Source organism: Periplaneta americana, chromosome 3, assembly GCF_040183065.1.
Source record: "Periplaneta americana isolate PAMFEO1 chromosome 3, P.americana_PAMFEO1_priV1, whole genome shotgun sequence".
NCBI classification, from domain to species: domain Eukaryota; kingdom Metazoa; phylum Arthropoda; class Insecta; order Blattodea; family Blattidae; genus Periplaneta; species Periplaneta americana.
The window spans coordinates 69,383,464-69,406,652 of NC_091119.1; the positions used below are offsets into that span (position 1 = coordinate 69,383,464).

A 23,189-nucleotide genomic window follows, 5' to 3' on the forward strand; every position below is an offset into this window, starting at 1 on the left:
TCAAACGCGGTTGAAGACCATAGAATTTTAAGAATAATAAAAATCCTCAAGACGCCCTTAGGAAGGGAAGCGTTTCTCCGGCACGCAAAGAACTCTGCTTCTGAATAGGAAAGATTCGAGACAAAATTGTCATTTCCTCGCCAAGGTTTCCATCTTCATACATATATAAATATTTATGCTGACCTGTGAGATGCTATTATGAAGAAACTTCAAATCAGATTCTATAATTTGTTCAAAATTACTTCGGAGTAGACAACATGTAAATTCTTAGAGCTTGCAATATTAAATTTGTAGTTGTGCGGAGATAGTTTTAAACAAATGTACAGTGTGTTAAAAAAAGTATCCAATATTTTAGATGATAGTATGCATTAAAACAAGAAAATAATGCTTAATAAACATGGGTCCTACAACACATAATTTCTGAGTTCTGAACACTGGTTCATAGGAGGTGCTTAATGTGACGTCCATTTATGGCAATGCATTTTTCTGCCCAACAGTACAGCAGACTACCAGATAATCATACCGCAGTTGACACTCTTGGCATGGAATAGGCTACTGATAAGTCGCAAGGAATACTGGAAACAAAAATCTGGTTGCGGATATGAGCAGGGTTCAGAAGAGATGGTGTTGTGAATTTTCGTAATCAGCATGTGTGGGCTGATGTTGAAGAAACAAGGCATCAGCACCGATTCTCAATCAACTTATGGGCAGGCGATCTTAGTGATAGATTAATAGGGCCATACGTGCTACCACAGAGATTAACTGGGTATGGTTATCAGAACTTCCTTATTAACGCATTAAAACAAATTTCAAAGAGTGCGTGATTCGTTACGCCGAAGGACAGAGGAATGCATTGCCATGAATGAACGTCACATTGAGTCCCTCCTATGAACAAGTGTTCAGATCTCAGAAAGTATGTGTTGTAGTCTCCATGTTTATTAGACATTATTTTCTTGTTTTGATGCATATTAGCACCTCCTAAAATATTGGATTCTTTTTAACACCCTGTATACCATGTTGCTACCAACATTTTCACACTGAACGTCATAGAACGGACTTCCATTTAAAGTTTTAGTTTATTTTAAATATAGGCCCTACAAAAAATTCAATATCTTACCAACTCCTAACGATGTAATTAATTACACAAGCTCTGATAATGATAATGATAATGCAAGTTGGTTATTAATGCGTGAACGATATTATGTTAATAAACAAGCAGGCCTATTCTAAATTTGTATAATCAGAAAATATAAATACAAACACATAACATGAAAGTTAAAAAAATTAACTAAACTAAACATGCAATAAAAGTATGCGTGAAATATTGGAATAAGAATGAAATAAATAAATAGGTGTTAAGAAGTGACAATAGTTCATAACGTCATGGCTTGTGATTGGTTGATACGTGCTGTTACCATGACGACGAATCCCAAATAAGACTCTTAGTCCAGAATATTTTTAATCAGAGCACAGCTTCGTTGCGTAGTTCCGCAAAGTTTATGAAGTTCGTTAAAACTTGAGGAAAGCGAAGAACTGGGTAACGTTTTGTGTCTGCGACATGCTAAAAACTAGCAGAAGTTTATCCCTTATTACGATGTAATATAACTAGCGTAGGAGGGTGCTCATAATAGGGCATTTGTGCTTGTAAAAGTTCTTGTTCAAGCGCGCTGTCATACCGTAATATATTATACAATAAATTAGGCCTACTACCACTACTACCACCACAGCATCTTTATCATCATTATTAACGCAACATTTTCAAACAGCGGTTGTATACTACAGAAGGTTGTTTCTGATCTCTGGAAACTACTTTTTAATGACGTCATGTGCGTCTGGAGTCGCACGACAGCTGAACTGTGACGAGAGGCGACAGACCAGTAGTGAGTGACTTCATATTGAGTGCACGGTGTCGCATAGCAGCAATGCCCAAGAAAATCGAGCCTTTCTGGGATGGGCACATTACGACCCTTTCCGATGCCAAATACAGTGAAGAGAAAATAATAGAAGCCTGCAAAAAAAAAAAAAAAAAAAAAAAAACGTGGTTTCGTTATTTCCAAGAAATGCAGCTTCTGTGTACTTAATAAGACTAAAGCTCGGATAAGATTAATTTTTATCATCTCGGGAGATGCGGCTTGTTGCAGGGTGTGGATTTGCTTGTTTTTCCCCGCTCTGGAATTAATCCCATCCGAGCTTTACCAGTCTTATTAAGTACACAGAAGATGCCTTTCTTGGAAATAACGAAATCACATTTTTTGCAGGCTCCTATTATTTTCACTTAACTGTACTTGGCATCGGAAAGGATTGTTATGTTATGTTTTATTTAACGACGCTCGCAACTGCAAAGGTTATATCAGCATCGCCGGATGTGCCGGAATTTTGTCCCGCAGGAGTTCTTTTACATGCCAGTAAATCTACTGACATGAGCCTGTCGCATTTAAGCACACTTAAATGCCATCGACCTGGCCCGGGATCGAACCCGCAACCTTCGGCATAGAAGGCCAGCGCTATACCAACTTGCCAACCAGCTCGACTGGACTGTTATGTATCCCTCCCAAAAGGCTCGATTTTCTTGGGCATTTCTTCTGTGAGACACCATTGTACTTTAACTATGAAATCACTCACTACTGGTCCATCACCTCTCGCCACAGTTCAGCTGTCGTGTGATTCCTGACGCATATGACGTCATTCAAAATCGTTTTCAGATATCGGAAATAACCTTCTATATTTTGTGATACGCCATCGGTATTTCACATAGTTCGCATGTCTCACAGAAATTGCAGGGGACAAAATCCCTGTCCCTTTGATCACCGACGATGGCTAGATCTCGAAGTGCGTGATTCAGTTTGGTTATGAATGTGCCGTGAGAAAATATGTGCTAATGCTATTATTTTGTCCAGCTAGATATACGAGTACGTATATGTTCTCTTACAGCAACGTGAAATCTTAGTATTACGCACTTGTTTTCATGGTGCAAGGGGCGCGCCTTCGAGATTCTGTCATCACTTGTTATGTAAGACAGCAGACTCTGCAGACTTGTGGAACGTCCTGTGAAGAGTGGGATTATTCGTAAAATGACACTAGCATGTGCTCCCACAGGAAGCTAGCAGTGCCTCACACCGCCAGCCCTCAATTTCACCGTTACGTAACGTGGATTGCGTAGCTCGAATTACAATATTCCATACCTGCAGCCACGTACATAGATTCCGGAGTAATTTACTGCGGTCCTACAGTGTTTACAAGGCTGTGGCTTTATCAATGCTTGGATTTCTTCAAGGCAGAGCGACCTCCAAAGCTATTCGTAAATGAACGAGAAATGCGATTTATAGAAGAAGATTTTAGAAGAATACACATCACCATTTTACGATACTCGACATGCACAAAAATTCCTTTTAAGATTTTTAAACCCTTAAGGGGTTAGGTACTGCTTACAGCAGTAATCTTTTTGGAAATATTCAACATTTTTTCCCTCCATTACTGTATCTTGTACAATAATGAAAATTGGTATGTGTAAAACACTGTCCTTCTGCCATAGAAAAAAAAATATGTTTACGGTTTAAAATATATATATATATATATATATATATTTTTTTTTTTTTTTTCAAAATTCGAAATGGTAGCAGTTCACTGTGCTGTGATGAAGTTTCACTCATAACTCAAGCTTGTTAACTTTTTCATGTTCTCTCTCTTTTATTTTATTACTGAAACTCATGTTTACAATATCATGCTCTTTCATAATATGTATATATATATATATATATATATATATATAACATTTTGTGTTAGAAGAGAATACTGATATATGATCATTTTTAAATGAATTAATTTTTTTATCAGACAATCTATAAAAGGTAGAGAATGATATTGTAGATACGACATGCATAAATACACACACAAAAATTCGTCACAGAATGTTAGGTAGTTTTTGAGATATAAGGGAAACGCTTCATCACTGCATAGTGAACTGCCACCATTTTGAATTTTGAAAAAAAATATATATATATATATATATTTATATATAAATGATTTTTTAAATCGTAAAATTATTTTTTTCATATAGCAGAATGACAATGTTTTACACATACTAATTTTCATTATTGTACAAGATACAGTAATGGAGGAAAAAAATGTTTAATATTTCCAAAATTTTACTGCTGTAAGCTGTACCGAACCCCTTAACGAGGTTATAAGTTATCTGTATAGTCTGTAATAGCTAGGTATCAGAATTATATGCATTATAGATAAAGATCGTTTTCTTAGTCCAAACTGGAATGAGTATAAGTGTGCACAGGATGTACAGTACGTCACGTCCTTCAGTAGACACTGCTCACGAACACAAGTAACACGCACTACAGGGGCACTCTACAACATGTTTCTTACTCCTGAACAAGTACAGAATGCTTTAGTTTAATAATGTTTATGATAGGTCTATTATGCAGAGGTACAGAAGTGGATAGAGGAATTCGGAAGACAGTATGTCTGTGTAAGTGGCGACATAATTTATGTAAGACTGGCCTAATATGTTCTAAAAGATGGTATTTACAGCAGGTATATTACTGTTAATAATAAAATTGAATTAATTATTCCAGTTAAGGAAATGTGTAGAACAAGACGTAAAAGCTGCTAACTTATTACTTTAGCGGTTAAAAATATTCTGGACTAAGAGTCTTATTTGGGATTCGTCGTCATGGTAACAGCACGTATCAACCAATCACAAGCCATGACGTTATGAACTATTGTCACTTCTTAACACCTATTTATTTATTTCATTCGTATTCCAATATTTCACGCATACTTTTATTGCGTGTTTAATTTAGTTAATTTTTTTTAACTTTCATGTAACTAAAAAATATATAAACATGTGAAATTGATAGAAAGAAGCTAGTTTGAGGATCTACCTTCAACTACTAATTCAGTACCAGCGGACAAGTTTAGCAGAGATCTGTATGAAATTATGGTGCATTCAACATTCCTTTCAACAAAGCTAAGGACAAGCACTGGAGAAAGCTGTATCGTAAGAATATTTCAAATGATTGAGTTGTAATTTAACAGATTACCGATTAGAAATTAGGCGGAAGTACTATTAGAGTATAATCAGAAAGGCAGCTAGACAGTCACCTCGAGGCGGCTACCTCTGCACGATCGAGACGAATACTAGCACATTAGATGTGTAAGACAGGCATAAGAGACAGCAATCCGCGTGGTACTTAGACATGTCAGTAATTTAGTAAGCAAACGAGTGTGTTATACTACAAATCTAGCTTCCAAGTAAAGCTTCCTGTAAAGCAGACTTGAATAATTTCAAGAGAAAAATTGTTCCGGGGCCGGGTATTGATCCAGGGACCTTTGACTGAACGCACCAACGCTCTTACCAACTGAGCTACCCAAGAACTTCAACCGACACCGTCTCAACTTTTCCCTTTATGTCCACATAACTTGAGTGGGCTGACAAGACGCCAGAAACTCACATCGAGTGCACACAAACTCAATGCGACTTGACATTGTGGTTTTCTGTTGACGTACCTACAGTAACGTATATAGTATGCAAATCTAGCTTTCAGATAAAGCTCCCTGTGAAGCAGAATTTAATTTCAAGGGAAAAATTGTTCCGGGGCCGGGTGTCAATCGATTCCTGGGTAGCTCACTTAGTAAGAGCGTTGATGCGTTCAGCCAAAGGTCTCGGGATCGATACCCGGCCCCGGAACAATTTTTCCCTTGAAATTATTCAAACGAGTGTGTGTATGGTTTCATTAACGATGTGTACTTTAAAAATAAATTTAGAGTTTCTTAAAACAGTAGTATTGATTATTTCATCCATTTCGAAAAAAATAAAATAGCTGCAAATGCTAGAATTTTATGTACAAATATATATTTTTTTATTATTTGCTAGATAGTGTTGTTAAACCTGTATAGTAGTCCTCTTTGAAGCTTTTGCTTTATTTTTATGTGAATATTGTACATGCCACTATACTGAGAAACAGAGATCTTTCACGTGCCATACCGGATAAAGTCACTCGTGTCATTACCTTTGGTGGATGATTCCTTCAGTAAAGAGCAACAAAAAGTCAAGTACCATTTTTCTGTGTTTAGATCAGCGTTTTTCAACCTTTTTCAACACGTTGCACACTGAAGGTGTAATTTAAAATCCCGTGGCACACTCATAAATAATAATCAGTCATTGTCTTCTCTGCCGCTCGCACATCTACACTGTGTTTACTAAATGTTGACTTGTGCCGCGTTCGCTGAAAGTTAACTCTTGTGGTTTCACTTTTTACTAATCTTACAGTACTAATTTTTCACTAAAAGTTATTGCATTTCATGTGCATCATTATCGGGCAAATCGACACGTAAATGCCGAATATGGACAAAGTCCGACCATTAGGAGAAATCGCTGGAAAGGACACTTCGGTATCAAAGATGCTAGAAAAGTGGGCATTTTATTAAAAATAACTAAAACTGGTACTTTGCAGCAACCCAATACTTTCTGTTTAAACGTAAAACATGAAGACAAATGTTATTTCTGGATCCGTACAGCCCTTCAACTCCATCAATCAATCGCCAGTTCAGCTAGTGTGTGTGTGGTGTGTGTGTGTGTGTGTGTGTGTGTGTGTGTGTGTGTGTGTGTGTGTGTGTGTGTGTGTGCAGCTCCAGCACTGACAGCTCGTTGCCACGCGCGCTATCGATTTCGCCCACCACACCAGCGCAGAGTCCACCTGCCTCGTCGAGGCATCCCGAGGCGTCGCGTCGGGCCCCGCCTGGTGGGAAAATTAAATCATCCGGTATCTACTGCCATTACTGCAGCACGTGAGTCGGTCATTTAACTCCACACGTACCAAACAGAGATTGGAGATACTTGAATTATTTACGCTGTGATGTATCGCAAGACAACGAAAAGACGCGAACAATCATTGACGCTCAAGAAGCGGACACTTCGACACTTTCTGTCTTCACTTTTGTGGATATCGTGAACCAACATTAGACTTTCGTAAATGGTGGGAATCCAGGATCTTATAGTCGACATTGTTTATGAGCTCTATGCAGTGCTGTAGTTGGAAATAAATTTTAGGGAGTACTGTTGATACTCCATCATGCAGTCGCCTCTGCAGACCTCCTTCCAGATCGCAGTCACAATTTTATTGCATGTAATGCTGACACTTTTTAGGAACAAAAGCGTAGGAACTCTTTTACTGGAAGAGTATTCCTTTTCTTAGTGCAGATATCGTTCATTGAAGTAATGCCCATTAACATTCTTTAGTTGAAATTGGAATAGAATCTATAATATGTAACTGGACTCAAGATTCATGTACACATGAAAAGTAACATTTTCCTCCTCTAGCAAACTGCTAGAATTATCACGCCTGAACGAGTTTTAAAATTAGTGAATCAGTGCAGCAGAATTCTTGAGACGTCACATCATAAAATTAGTGTTATGCAAAGGCATCTACGTAAGTTTTGAAATTAGCGAATCAGTGTAGCAGATTTCTTGAGGCGCCATGCCATAAAGTTAGTGTTAATTACTTACAGAAATACCACAGCGGTATGCAAGCTTTAAATTAACAAATCACAACTACTCTTGAAGTGTCAGGCAATGTTTTTCGATAAAACAACGATTGTACAAGCGTTTAACCAAAGTATATGAAATGCCAGCCGCTACTTTTATGCTAGATATCAAAATCAAAATGTTTTTCAAATAGCTAACATCCTCCATTTCAAAGTTTATTAGACTATTTAAACATAATTCATATATTTTCGAGTCTATATTTTTTTCCGGTACGGTAACAGCGAGTTTTTATTTTAGACGGTACGACGTACCGGCCCGTACCAGCCCAACTACAGCACTGGCTCTATACGAACATTAAGCTAGTAAAATTTAGAACCGTGGGATAAATAACATAGACATACAAAATTAGATTAGGCAAACATTTACTGTTCTAACTGAAATATAAGAAACGAGATATGTACGAATCCTTTGAAAAAGATAAGAAAATACTTGTAAGAGACAATCTCAATTTCAATTCCTAAGAAGTGTTAAAATATTACTGCATAATTTTGATAAATTAAAAACGAAAGCCAAAAGACGAGATCTAAAAAATATGGCGTGCGCGCGCTCACACACACACACACACACACACACACACACACACACACACACACTCAATTAAGGACAGGCTTAAACTAAAATTGCTCATAACAACCTGAATTCACTGCAATAATTGCAATTCACAATAATTCGCCCAGCACTGCGACCTGTTAAGATCTATTGCGCTAGCCCTCTGGCGACGCATTCCCAAACCCAAACAGGCTGACCACACTAAGGTTTTCTGTGTGCCCAGGTTTCGAGTAGGCAACCCCACTCGTCCCTAGGCCAGCACTCTCCATGCGTCGCCAGCCGGCGTTCGGGGAATGCTATGGAATGATAACGAAATGGAGAAATGGTGACGGAATGATGTAAATGCCTAATATGGGGAAAACCGGGAGAACCCCAGGAAAAACCCAACTACGACCTTGTCCGCCACAAGTGCCACTATGACTTTTTCAATGAAAAAATCCCAGACCTGACCGGGAATCGAACCCGGCTCGCCTGCGTGACAGTCTGAAGATCTGACCATTCAGCCACCGCAGGGATCAAAAGAAGTCCAGATGACTGTCAGACACTGCTTCCGATCCCAGGCGGCAGACTTCTACGAGACAGGGATATAAAAGTTTATCCCACGGTATAACAAATGTCTCAACTTCAGGTGGGGAATATGTTGAAAATAACTCAACAACTGCTGTATCTATTCCAATAAATCTTTCTAATGAAATGGTTTTCTTTCTGTAAACGGCTCTAGGGAAACTTATTTTTTACGGTCCTTGTAATTGCGCTCGTGTGGCAAAAAATTTATGTAAGCAATTTTTTTTAACATTATTAAAATGGTGGAAGGAAAAAAAAAAACTTTTTTTAACTGTCCCCCATCAGAATGTTGCTTGTTAGCTCCCAGCGGGAACGTTCGCTTGCATAGCCAGAGTACACTGCGTCATTATTGATACTTAGCCTTAATCATATAACTTCGATTAATAACAGCAACACAATTTATCATATTATTTATCTCTTATAGCTTGTGTTACAGGAGTTGTTCAAAGTGCTATCATGTGTTCACACATTCCCGACACTTCATCATAAAAATGTTTTTCACACGCGAACATTCTATTTTGGCAACATAGGCCTACTTGCAATTTCTCTTCTTATATTGTCTCTTAAGTTCATCTATGGTGTAGAGGGCGTTATATTTTAGGGTTATATAAGGTGTGAGTAACAATTTCATCAAAAGATATCTGGAATATGTGAATGCAGACGGACATAATTTTCAACAACTCCTGTAACACAGGTTAGTACTAATTATGAAAAAAAAGTATAATTGTATGCATGCTGTTATTAATCAAAGTCATGAGTAAAAATACGCGGGAGGTTACGGATCTATAATAATGCAGCATACGCCGGCCATGCAAGCATGTCTGATGCGCGTATTCCCGAACGGGAGCTGAGCTGAACGCTCTGTACTTCCAGTGCAGACATACCGCGATGGATTTGCTCTTTTCCCATGTCTACTGAGCTCGGACTGCAGTGCCGCGAGAGACTCCATTCACGAACAGGATATTTAGCAACGTGCCCCTATTTGCGCGTGACGAAAAGGCCTAAACCAGTGGTCATCAGTATTCGCTACAACGTGTATTGGATAAGAAGTGCACCGGAATGTGCACCATCTTGCTGAAGAGAAAGGGAGAATACTGTCTTATTGTGTTTGTTTGTGAGAGACACTAGCGCGAGAGAGTACTGTGTTGATGATTAGAGACCGGATTTTAAAGGAAATCCCTTTTTTTTTTTTATTTCAACACGAAACATGAAATAATTAATTACGATGTTCAAAACTATCTTCCACCGACCAAATTATGTGGTTTTGACTTCCCTTTTTTCCTCTTCTTTAGTCCATATTTCCTTTCTTTCTCCTTTTTTTTTTTAAACATCTCTTATTTTGGTTCTTTTTTGACAATTTCGCAAACATTTAGATATTTTTCTTATATTTTTTCGATAGGCCTATAAATTCCTGAGCAAACGAAAATAAATATCGTTCTTCTTCTGATTCCTGACACTGAAAAACTAATAAAGTGTGCTGATTTAGAGTTCAAGATAAAAAGGAAATTTACACCTCTGGTTTCAGTTGATGTTGAGCGGTCATTTTCTGTTTATAAAGACATTCTGCATTCAAAGAGGCAGAATCATATTGAAACATATTGAAATGTTGAATGTGATCAAATACAACACTTTCCTTATGTTGTGAAGCGGTAAATATAAGCTTGTGTGTGCTATGTGTATCCATGATTGTGTTGAAGTGTGTTTTCAATTAAAATAGCACCTTTTGAGGGAGTAATATAGTTCTTTTTGAAGCCCTTTTTTGACTATTTCAAATATAATACTTTCCTTATGTTGTGAAGAGATAAATGTAAGATTGTGTGTGCCATGTAATATTAATGAATGTACTGAAGTGTGTTTTGGGGAGTAATATTGTCCTTTTTAAAGTTATTTTTTTTTTATTTTTATTTTTTTTTTTGGCTATAACTTTTGATGAAAAATTTTTCCTTTAAAATCCGGTCTCTACAGTGATGATGCTGGCCTACACACTACGTATCATTCCATCACTTCGCTACAGCGCATCTTGGTTAGATACATTCGTCTGACCTTCAAAGAATTCCGCTCTCCTACACGAAAACAGGCTACTTCTCTGTGTAGGGAGTACAACCATACTCTAAAAATTCACATGCTTAGATAACTAAGATCATGCCAAGGTCATAGTCAAATTGAATAGAACGTCATCCTCGCGAGGCTCCAGTTCCATTATTTGCAGATTTGTCTACTTTCTACAGAAACTTTCATGTTATTGGGTTGCTTTCCGTTCTAAAGTATGCTCACTACATAACGAAGGAGTGTGTGCTATTTGTGTGAGTTTGATGGTGATGGTAATTCTCGTAAGAGAACTTAACGGTTCAAAGGACCATTTCCATGAGTTTAATTAGCCAGAGGTATTTGGCGTCATTCTACAGAAGCTTTTCAAAAATGTCAAAGAATGTCATTTATAAAGCCAGGAGTACCGTGGAAGAGCACGTTTTATATAAGCGTGTTGCACTTCTCAAACTTTGTAAACATCCATTTCATGGTTTAAGGATTCAAAATAAGTAAGTTAGCTACATACTTTTTTCGTGTATATTTGCAGGTTTGTCCTTTTTTTTAGGAATAAATTAATGCACAATGCACGTTTTCAATATTTAAGGTACAATAAAGCATAATTAGAGGTTCACGTTCCATATTACGTTCATACTGTATTTATAGTTTAGTGCATGTTTTATGTTAAATCGCATAATACTGCAGCTTATAAGAGTTTAATTTTTCTGAGCTTACAAATCTCTCCGCAATGCATATGACAAGAAGGCACATGTCACTGTTGATAGTGATTCGTCCGTCGGACGAGAACGTTAAGCCAGGCGGCCCCCTTGGTGCTATTCGACAGGAGTAGGCTACGTGCCGGCACCGGATTTCCCCTTCCCCTTTCTCATTTTCATCAACATTCATTCCAGACAATACACTTACACTAACACACATACACTCACCCTAGTACACGAAATAACTCTCCACAGAAACACATCATGTACAGTGTGGCTCGCCGAAGTGGTGTACAACTAGAAAATGGGTATGCGGAACACGAATCACGTAAAGTGAAGTGGGCAGGCATTGGATACATACATACATACATACATACATGAGTGTATCTAGTAAAAAATATAAATGAAAGGACCTTACTAGCTAATCCCCTCATTATATTGTCGCATTGAAATTCCAAACTCCAAACTCTTGTTCTATACAAGCCCTACCCGAGAGTAAAATTTATTATTAGAAGAATGCCTCTCATGCATCCCATCCATACTTAGTCGCTTGTCGACAATAGCGCTAACATGCTTCCTTTCACATGTCATTCGTTGGAGTAAGTCTATAGTACATGTACAGCTGCTTTGTAAATTGCTGTTTGTGTTCTGTTGTGAATTGCGAAGTGTAAATAGTTGCAGTGTCTCCGATTAAATGTTTGAGAAGAGATCTTGTGCCACAGTGGACAAACAAAGATTGCAAAATTCCGTACTACCTAACTAAGTTGCAGACTCTAGGCTTACCACTCATCTATTCCCTTGGTATTACTGCAGACATTCAAAAGTCTTCAGAATCTGCCTATCTGGATGTAGGTGCGTCAGTTAAAGGCAAATTGGATAAAGTCGTTAATGGAAATCGTGATTATGAACATGTAGTAGTAGTAGTAGTAGTAGTAGTAGTAGTAGTAGTAGTAGTAGTAGTAGTAGTAGTAGTAGTAGTAACAGCCGGTAGTAGTACCAGTACTAACAGCCGGTAGTAGTACCAGTACTAACAGCCGGTAGTAGTACCAGTATTAACAGCCGGTAGTAGTAAAAGTATTAACAGCCGATAGTAGTACAAGTACTAACAACAGTACTAACAGCCGATAGTAGTACAAGTACTAACAACCGGTAGTAGTACCAGTATTACCAGCCGGTAGTAGTACCAGTATTAACAGCCGGTAGTAGTAAAAGTATTAACAGCCGATAGTAGTACAAGTACTAACAACAGTACTAACAACCGATAGTAGTACAAGTATTAACAGCCGGTAGTAGTACCAATACTAACAGCCGGTAGTAGTACCAGTATTACCAGCCGGTAGTAGTACCAGTATTAACAACCGATAGTAGTACAAGTATTAACAGCCGGTAGTAGTACCAATACTAACAGCCGGTAGTAGTACCAGTATTACCAGCCGGTAGTAGTACCAGTATTAACAACCGATAGTAGTACAAGTATTAACAGCCGGTAGTAGTACCAATACTAACAGCCGGTAGTAGTATCGGTATTAACAGCCGGTAGTAGTACCAGTACCATTCTCCTCAACTGAAGTCAGCTGGGACAGCCGGGATTACCAGTGCTTCAGTTCACAGTTCAGCGACTCGTGCGTGGTTTGTACGTTTGTGCATTTGTGCATTTGTATGTGACTTGATCCGCCAGTTCGAAATGCACTGGGTGTAGTACTAACATGTAGGAGTGGCATTAATAGTAGCAACAGACTATTAATGCCACTCCTACATGTTAGTACTACATCCAGTGCATTTCGAACTGGCGTATCAAGGTCACATAGAAATGCACAAACGTACTTTAACAATGATGTCAATTGAAAACGTTATTCGGCGCTAAAATTGAACGTGAGCGATAAATAGCCAACAAATTTTTCGTCGAACTATCCTCAGGTACAGACTTCTTGAACGTGCCGTAAATACAGGATACCAAACCCATCGCTTACTTCCCTCCCGGAAGAAGTCTTGACAATTATCTCCCTTTAAAATCCATTGTCTTGGCATTCTTTGAACCCACGAACTTCGGTCAGCGTAGTAACTGCGAAACCATCTCAGACGACAAGAAGGTTGAGTTGAAATTGAAATCCCGATCTCACATGGTGTGAAGTTTGTTTGTGGGAACATTTAGAACGAAGCGAATAACAACCTTAATAAACAAATGCAAGAGTATTGGAAAGAAATCTCTCTTTCTTCTAACTCTGAACTTTTCAGACACATGCTAATAGGAATTACCGCAGGTGCAGAATATCTTTAGAAATAGCTACGAACAGGATTAATTCTAATGTTAATATATGTTTTTATAAAATCCATCTTTACCTACTTGTTACCTCATGTTTCCTACGGGAAATAACAGCCTGCAGGTACGCGGACTGCTTGCGAACTAACATAAAAACTCCAGTAGCAGCGACAACTGAATTTCAGATATGGTAAAAAATCTCTCTCATCAAATTGGACGACCACAACGTAAAAACATCTACTCTTTGAATCAGTCGTAGTTATACAGGTGTAAGGGGTATAAATGCCATTATTTTATCTGATGATTATTCATGTCATAAAGAAGAAAATATGTCCTCACAATTTTTTTCTAATTACGATATTTAACTAATTATTAAAGTTTACAATATTAGGCGTTTGACAACGTTGCTGGTTGGGAAGGAGGATGTTTACAAGTACACGGTACAGCTCAAGCGGATACAGACATACCGGTACAAAAAAGATACTCTGTTCTAATGCAGGGGCGGACCGTTGTCTACATAAAACGTCAGGAATACAAATTTTCAGTCTCATTAATAGAACTTTATGGTAAATTTCGATTTTATGTAACAATATTGGTCCATTTACTATTGTAGGTCTAAAAAAATAAACAAAAATGGTTTACTGCACAAAATCACAAGAACTTTTTTTTTTAAATGCAACATTTTAATCTCTCCCGCTTCCATAAAGCAATACCTTTTTTTTTTTTTTTTTTTTTAATTTCTGTTTGTGTGATTTTCGAAACAAGGTAAGAGCCTCCTAGTTTCTAATAAATAACACTAGTCAACAAATTTTAACTTTGAAAATTGTGCCGAAATGAAACAATGTTACTATCCACATATTTGGCATGCTGAATCCAAAAATGGAACCCATTTTTCAGCTGCACCCTCAGATTTTCAGTTATTACCCTTATTACACTTCTGAAAAGTTCGATACTAACTAAGCAGTTTCACATTTTTAATATCTAATGCAGAATGCATAAACATAGTCTTTCACTATTATAGTGGTGTTAGTACTAAAAATAAAGTATTCTTCATGTTATAATGATATAAATAGCTATATACATTTACCTAGTGGAAGGAGGCGTCGCTTTAAAACACTTTTTTGTGTGTGTTTTAGTATTCTCTCTTTGTATGAACGAGCAGTAATCACTCATTATAGATGGATCTCATCTCCCTTTATAACGCTGTTCCATCTGTAAAATGTCTTGGTGAAAGCGTTCTCCTTGTTCGTCACTCACTGCACCCAAGTTTTTTGGAAAAAATCTAAATGCGAATGCGGGAAGTGAATTTTGACAGACATCCTGTATCCAAAATTCTTATAATTTTGAAAGAGACTCTGAACTAGTCATTATTTTCTTCCTTCTTGTTGCCGAGGAACTCATTCACAACACTTTTAAATGACTCCCATGCTACACGTTTGTTTGGAGTTAATTTTTCTAAAAAAAATTGATCACGCATAATTTTTTTAACTTCAGGTCCAATGAATATTCCCTCTTTTAATTTTGCACCACTCAAGCCAGGGAATATTCTTCGTAGATATTTGAAACCTTCGCCTGTTGTGTCCATACCTTTCACAAAGTTCTTCATGAGCCCTAATTTAACGTGTACAGAATGGAGATATATTTTTTGTGGGTCAACTAAAGGTTTTAATTTTACATTATGTTTCCCAGGAGTGAAATCTTCTCTTCTTGGCCATTCCTTGATTATATATTGATGTTGACTATCTCGGCTGTCCTAAAGGCACAGAAAAAATCATATTTAGTGAATCCACTCTGCATTCCATGTAGAAGACTTTAAGATCCCGCAAATATGCCAACAATGGTTTTCATATTTTAATGACTTCAAGAATACGACGCATGTTTGCGCATGTTTCTTTCATTGCTGCACTGTATGCTGCAGATACAGTATATAGGAAAGTTTATTACGATTGTGTAACAAAACGACTTTCAGACTAATTTTAGAAGCATCTATAAATAAGCGCCACTCTTCAGCATTATGTGTAATACCTAGTTTTAATCAGTCCACTTACAAACTCCAGAATATGTAACTATGAAAAATGGTAATAGATCCTTATTTATGTTTCTAAATACTGAAACATTAGTATCTTTATCCAGCTCCTTCCATTCCTGAAGACGAGATTCTATAAGCTCAGTCAGCTGTTTAGTTAAGTACAAATCACGTACCAGATCGTTGAGATCCACCTATGTTATTAAATGTGACTTTTCTTCTCTCTCTTCATCTGGAATGTAGACGTCATCCCTTGATGTAGAGGGCCGCACATCATCAGATGACGTTATGTCAGATTCCGATTCTTCTTGCCATGTAGAAGGTGGAAAGGGAACAGGTAAATTTTCTCCATGAGGTATTGGTCTTATAGCTGATGGGAGATTAGGAAACTGAAAGAGTCTCTTATTTTTTAAGAAAATCCAGTAACATTGGTTAAGCAGAAATAACTCATCTTCGTGGTTCTTTTGTTCACGCCATACCATTGGTTCGGAAAGTTTTTACAACTACGCCTTTGCTTCTTCATTTCATTTCACACAGAACAGTTCACACTACTAACAAAACCTCTACACCCGAACTAAACAAAATACAGACTGACTGTCTCTGTTTTCATTACCAGGCACCCTATAAGTCTATATTTTCTTTCAAGTATCAACAAACCATGATTCAGATGTGTCAAGTGAAGAGGGACTTGGTACATGTATACTAGGTATTGAAAAATGTGTATAAATTCTATATTTATAAAGCTAAATTATTGAAATTTATTTCATGTGTACCTTGTTAAATGGGAATACGTATCCATACATCGAAATTAAACGTAGGCTCCCGTGGCTTCCACCAGTTTCCTCAAGCGGCCGGTAATGGAATCCACAGTCTTCTGGAGGAAGTTGCGTGGGGCATTGGTGATAATGCCCCGAATCCGTGCTTCCAATTCTTTATTGTCTCTGGATGGATTGCGGCATTCCAACCATTTCTCTGTATGGCACCATCTCTGAACGAAAACAACGGAATTCCACACTTCATAGCGTGCAGTTCGTTCGCGAACACACAGGTGATCGACTATCTCTGCTATTACAATTTTCATTATGGTTGCATCAATATTAAAAATTCCACAGCCAATTAATAACACCTAGTCACTTCCCGCCAGCACTGTATTTATGGCTATTCATAAAATACAACATTGTTGCAGTGCTCGGAAACCTGACGTGATGGAAAAAATCTGATTACATATTCGTAATCAGTGTATCAGACTTGGTAATAATCAGCATTCTGTTTGTCGGCACAAAAATGCTGTTGACTAGTGTAATCGTTGAGAAACTGCTACAAAAGTTCGCCGAGTATATAACCTTCATTGCGGAAAACATTTACGGTACGTATTTTTGCCTCGCTTGAATTACGACGACTTTCTCCATAAATTAATAACATATGATATTCCTAAACTGTGAATGACATTGTAAGTTGTTTATCGAATACCTGGTACCGAACTGGCATCCGCTCGGCAGTAGACCTATGGACAGGGAGCTTGAACTCAGCTGACAGTACTCTGTGCAGAGTACTGCCTGCTGAACACGTTGCCACGTCTCTCATGCCAGAATATTAACAAATTTAAGCATGCAATTATATTTAATTTCACGAAAACGTAATAGAACACACATATACATATATATTTAAACGAATGTTAACTCTTTGCTAGATATACCTACTGATGTAATTGTTTTCGTAATTTTACTAACGATATAAGCAGTATAACGCGAATAAAATAAGAAGAAATGTTTTTTTTTTTCTGGGAAAACTATCAAGTTTTGACCCTATGTTGTATGGACATTTTTTGTTCCTGTAGACGTCCCCGACGACTGTGAAAAGGACGGTATTACACTCTGTGCAATAATGAACAAACTATCATTTTTGGTTAGGCCTATGTATTGCAAATGTGGTTTATTATAATATCGATAGCGTCTTATGCTAAAATGAAGCACATCCTAAGGCAAACAACCAGCTCTCATATCCACACAGCTTTGATATGAATCGTAGGTTCTTTAACTCACTTTCATAACAAATTCAATGTGTTAATTACTGTAAAATATTGATTCGATAGAATCAGCGCTAACGAGGCAAAATATTTCTATCATATCCAGCGCATTACGCACCGTTGACAGATTTCACTGCGTCGAGACGGTCGCCAAGACTTCCACGCGGAGGCTCTGTCTACTTAGGTAATCAGTTTCTCTTGCCAATAAAGTCATTCGAGTTCATTCAGAAGGAGTTTCCTTTTGAACTCTTTCCAAAACATACTATATATCCTGTACAGTTTAGTCTATTCGGACATTGTCCTTCGTTCCCAATCCTCCAAAATTAGGCAATGCGTTGCGACATATTCTTCATGAGCAATAAAATAGTCTGGAATATATTGCTTCCCAATATTTACCTACTACTGAAAACTAAGCTCTAATTCTGTTCAGAATATGCAATACATTTGAAGAAAAATAAATATCATAGGATATATAAAGAACAATCAATTTTATTATATCTTGTTGGAATCTATTACAGACTAATTCTTGACGACGACGGCAACCAAGAACAATATTAAATGGCTGAGTTAAGCGGTAGCGATATGAAAAGCTCAGCAACTTGACATGTAATCACAGTAATACCTGATTCACACGGGAATAGTTTACAGGAGTCAAGTGCTTGAAGCCTCTAAACTTGACACCATATTTGTGATCACACGAGACATTAAACTTGAAACCATGTTCCACACGTAAAAAACGCGCTGAATGTTGTATGCTTGGAGGTACAATGTTTTTAAGTTTTTTTTTTTTTTTATCTTTTTGTGAACCACTTCTACATTAATGTTATGGACACTTCGTTCTTTAAGTTTCGTAACAAGTTTCTGAAATAATTCCGTCTTGTTTAATTTTAATTTTTGTTATTATTGAAGTATTTGTCGTGCCGTATATATATTCCATGGAAGTTCGTACATCTCATGGAATTCTAAAAATGTTACAATAATGTGTACATAAAATATTTTTTTTTATTTATTTATAATGTCTTATGGGAAAGTACACAGGCTAGATGCCCATCAAAGCACCTCCTTCACACAAATATACATGAACAATTTAACTTATAATTTATTATTGATAATGATTCATTCACGTGAGCAACAGTTATAAAATAGGTACCTATAACTTATGCAACTCATTAGCAATAGAAATAAAAGAAATGAAAACATGAAAGATATGTAGCTTATAATTATTCAGTATTGTAAAAAAAAATTAGAAATTTTATAAATTGATAATAAATTGTAGGGCCAAAATAAGAGAAAAGTGATATTTTATCGATCTAGAGATATTAAATGCCACATTTATTCTATATATTTGGAGGGATATAAACTGGAATTAGTTTGAGTATTTGAGAGGAATCGGTTTATTTTTGTTCATAATTTTCTGAGAAATACAGGGATATCACTTTATTTTTACTAACATTTTTAACATTAACCTGGCTATACTCGGAAACATTGTTACCCCCCTTCCATTACAGGAGTTTGGAGTTGCTAGTGCAATATGTAAAGAAATCATTTTACTAGCTATAGGAGGAGATAACAGTAGTGTATCCATTTATGTTACAGGGAAATATAGTATTACGATTTTCAGTTTGGTCATTACTTTACAGTATTTTATAAAAAAACAGTAGAATAATAACAATTTCTTTTTTCACAAGCTCAAGTCTTCAGGCGGTTATATACATTATGTAATGTCTACTTTATTCAGCATATTACTAACCTAATTTATTCCTGAGAATTTTGTGAGCACTTCCGTAAGAAACCCCAATTTCTACAGCTAACTTCTTGACCGACTTATTACGACCTCGCTGCATCCTTTCTCTAGCATCTTCTACAGCATCTTCTGTCACCTTTGTTGGCCATCTTACACTTTTCTTCCTTTCTGTACACTCTGTTGCTCTAAATTTATCTACCAGATTAATGACATTTCTACGAAAATATTCCGTAATGATATAATCAGGAAATTGTGAAAAAAACTGTTGTTCACATTCGGTTATATTGTAATTCCAGTTTCCATCATCGTCCTTCATACCTACAAATAGTAAAACAAAACTCTTGTTTAAATAATGCTGTTAAGTACCATACCATATTATAGGGTACCGTACTTTCGGTAACTCTAATCTTCACTTGTGCTCAGTCCACACAGATAAATTTAGTTATGCTACACACCATACCTGTGTGAAAATAAACTTCAATAATATAAGCTTTTTCTTCTATAGAAAATGCAACATATTTCTGAAACACACTGTACTCTGTACTGTTTATTTCACTGCTAGCAACAGCGGCCGTAAGTTTGTGTGACTGACGTTAGCAAGGACATTAGTGAAAGGGATGGGAGTCAAGTACATTTAGAAACGCAGGTACAATAAAAATTGAAGTAAAAATAAAATGATGTCCCTGTATTATCGAGTAAGTCATTCTTCTGTCATTGAACGTATGGAAACCAAAAATTCATCTCAGTAATCAAAGTAGTTGGGATCTGAAATGGACAAGGTATTTTGAATATCTTATAATATAGGAACCAAAGGAATTTATTCTGTATCAACTCGATAGACTGAACGTTGTTTCAGCAACGAGGATTCCAAATTATTGTAGCATATTCCAATTGCTTCTAACCTGGTGTAGGCCTAACCTAACCTACCCTACCCTAACCTAACCTAACCTAACAGGTAATTGCTTGAATAATTACGAATTATAAATCCAAGTGATTTGTAACCAGAATTAGTAATTGTTAAAATGTGGGGTTTGAAAGTTAAATTAATCTCAAATTCGATACCTAAATTAATTAGCTATTAATTTAAACAATCGCACACTATCCACAATATCTGCTTGCAAGTTGCTACTTGCTACAAGTTAGCATTCACACGAGAAAAGTGGTGAAGTGAAGTTGATCACGTGACGGGAAAGTGGACACAAAAGTTGACGAGTCGTCAACTCAAATTCAGCTTGACCGCCAAGTTACAACTTGACTGTCCCGACCATATATACGGGGAAAGTTGACTTGCTTCAAGCACTTGACTCCTGTAAACTATCCCCGTGTGACCTTAACAGTGGTAACACCTATATCTTTTGAACATATAATATGTGTCATTCTTACGATTCTTTAGATTTAATATAATTTGTAAAGTAGTGTGGATTTTCGAACAGAATAGCCATCGACAAGGACAATTTAACATCCACAGAATTCGTTTTCAAGCACAGACGCATGCAAGGCGCGAGGTGCACACAAATCCAGACTACCCGAGCTATAGTGAGTGGTTTCTAAAGATGCGAGGTGAGCGGTCTGTGCAGCTTGGCAGAAGGACCTTCCGGTGTCGCGTCATCTCGGACCAATTCGCCCTACCGGATTTGTGCGAAGTGCGCAATGCGACGCTTTAAGAAATAGATTTTTGATCTGAAAGGGGGAAGAAACAATGTTTGCTTTGTAAAGAAGAGGTGAACATTGGACTTTTTTTTTTCTCATTGTTTAATTTTAAATTAATTAAAGTCTCGAAGAGTGGCTCTATCTTCGTCTTCAAGTGAGAAAAATAGGGGTGAGAAGAGTAGCCTACTCATTGGGGTCGTTGCAAACAGCTACTTGACTGATGAACGATAGATTGTAGAGAGCGGAATGTATACGTAAAGGATTGAGGATCAATATGAGGATTTACAAGAACGGCTATATGAACAAAAATAACAAGTGACTAGGAGAATAAAATAATGACAATTTAAATACGTGAATTAGGGAAAAAGGGAGGGGCTCTACTGGACGTAAAAACCGTGCATATACAGTAGATCTAGAAGGAAAACAGTGTACAAAATTGAATAAAAAAAACCGTTTCGAAAATGAACTATGTAAGAGGGCTTTGTAATGTTTTATATTTATGAGTGTTTTATATTTATAAGTGGTCTAATTATAGGCCTATATTATGCGGGTTCAAGGAACGAATGTGTAATAAAGTCATACTAATAATAATAATAATAATAATAATAATAATAATAACAATAACAATAATAATAATAATAATAATAACAACAACAACAACAATAATAATAATAATAAAACTGTAACCTACATTTTCTGGTAATTTTCGCCTTTACAAAAATAATTGGTGTTGATATGTATAATGAACTGCCTTGAGACCGAAAATAGCATTTTTGACATTTTTATTTGTATGTCTGTATGTTTGTTACCTTTTCGCGTGGTAATGAGTGAACCGATTTCTACAAAAATTGGTATGTCAAGTTAGGTCCCACTTAGATTTTAGAATATATACAGAAATTTATTGCGTCATTAATTTTAGTGTGCTGGTATCTATTTGACAGATAGAACTGAAACAGATCCAAAGCAATACCTCTTATTCCAATGAATGTTTATTTAATATCATCTTATGACTTATTGTGTCGAATGCTTTTCTTAAATCTAGGAATACTCCTAAACATTTTTTGCCTTCGTCTAACACTTTTATGATATTTGAAGTTACAGCCATATAGCATCTTCGATGCTCATATGATTCCTAACACCAAATTGAAATTTTGATATTCATTTAACACTTTTTTTTCTTTTAATATACTGAATATACCCAAACGAGTGAAACTCATATACAGGGGCTATATAAGAACAGAAACACAAAATGTTGTGCAACATTATACACGGTTTCCATTTCAAAACTTCCCAATCTAAATAACCAATTATTTAAATTGAATTCAATTTAAACAAAAAAAACACGTCAATTTAGATATTAAGGGGGAAGTCTGAAAGCAGGCTTAATTGCATTTTAAATTTCACCTCCACCCCCAGCCACCCACACTTTGGAATTTCAAATGGCACCCCTATATTTTTATACTTAAATATTAAAGAGCATTGTAAGCAGGATAAGCAATCTGTGTCACTTTAACAATTCGTACGGGGATCCTTTTCTTCAAAAAATTTGCGGATTTCCTTTTGTAGAACAAGAAATCTTTTAAAGGCATGTTGTTCTACAAGAAATCTTGCCAATGTGTGACTGATGTTCAGCCAGCTTACTTCTGCGTGGTAAATTACATCACCATTAGATGTGAAGAAAACTAATTGCCGCTCTCGCTCGCTGTGTTAGCGGCATTTGTCTTTCGAGTCTCATCTCGTAACTCTCATGCGCTTCGAGTCTCGCTCGTCGTTCTCGAAATAGCATTTGGTCGGCGTGGAAAGATTTCGTAACTTTTAATAACATACATCATTGAAATAAATAACATAAATGTTTAAACGAGACAAAAAGACAAAACAAAACAGTATCTTAGTGATCAAAATGTTCTGGTTCTATTATATAATACGACCTATGGTTATATAAATAATAAAAAAAAAGAATTCTCAAATAAATTTGCATTTCTAAGAAACATAAAACATGACAATATATTTTTACTTGAGATTGCACACTTGATCTTAAACACATGAAAAGAAAATTCCTAGCCTTTTAATC

General features: G+C 36.6%; 1 protein-coding gene across 2 annotated transcripts in view; it reads right to left on the reverse strand.

Moving 5' to 3' along the window:
- LOC138696140 (restin homolog) overlaps nucleotides 1-23,189 on the reverse strand; it is a 921,493-nt gene that overhangs the window by 785,843 nt on the left and 112,461 nt on the right. The gene's annotated exons all lie outside the window — the stretch shown is intronic.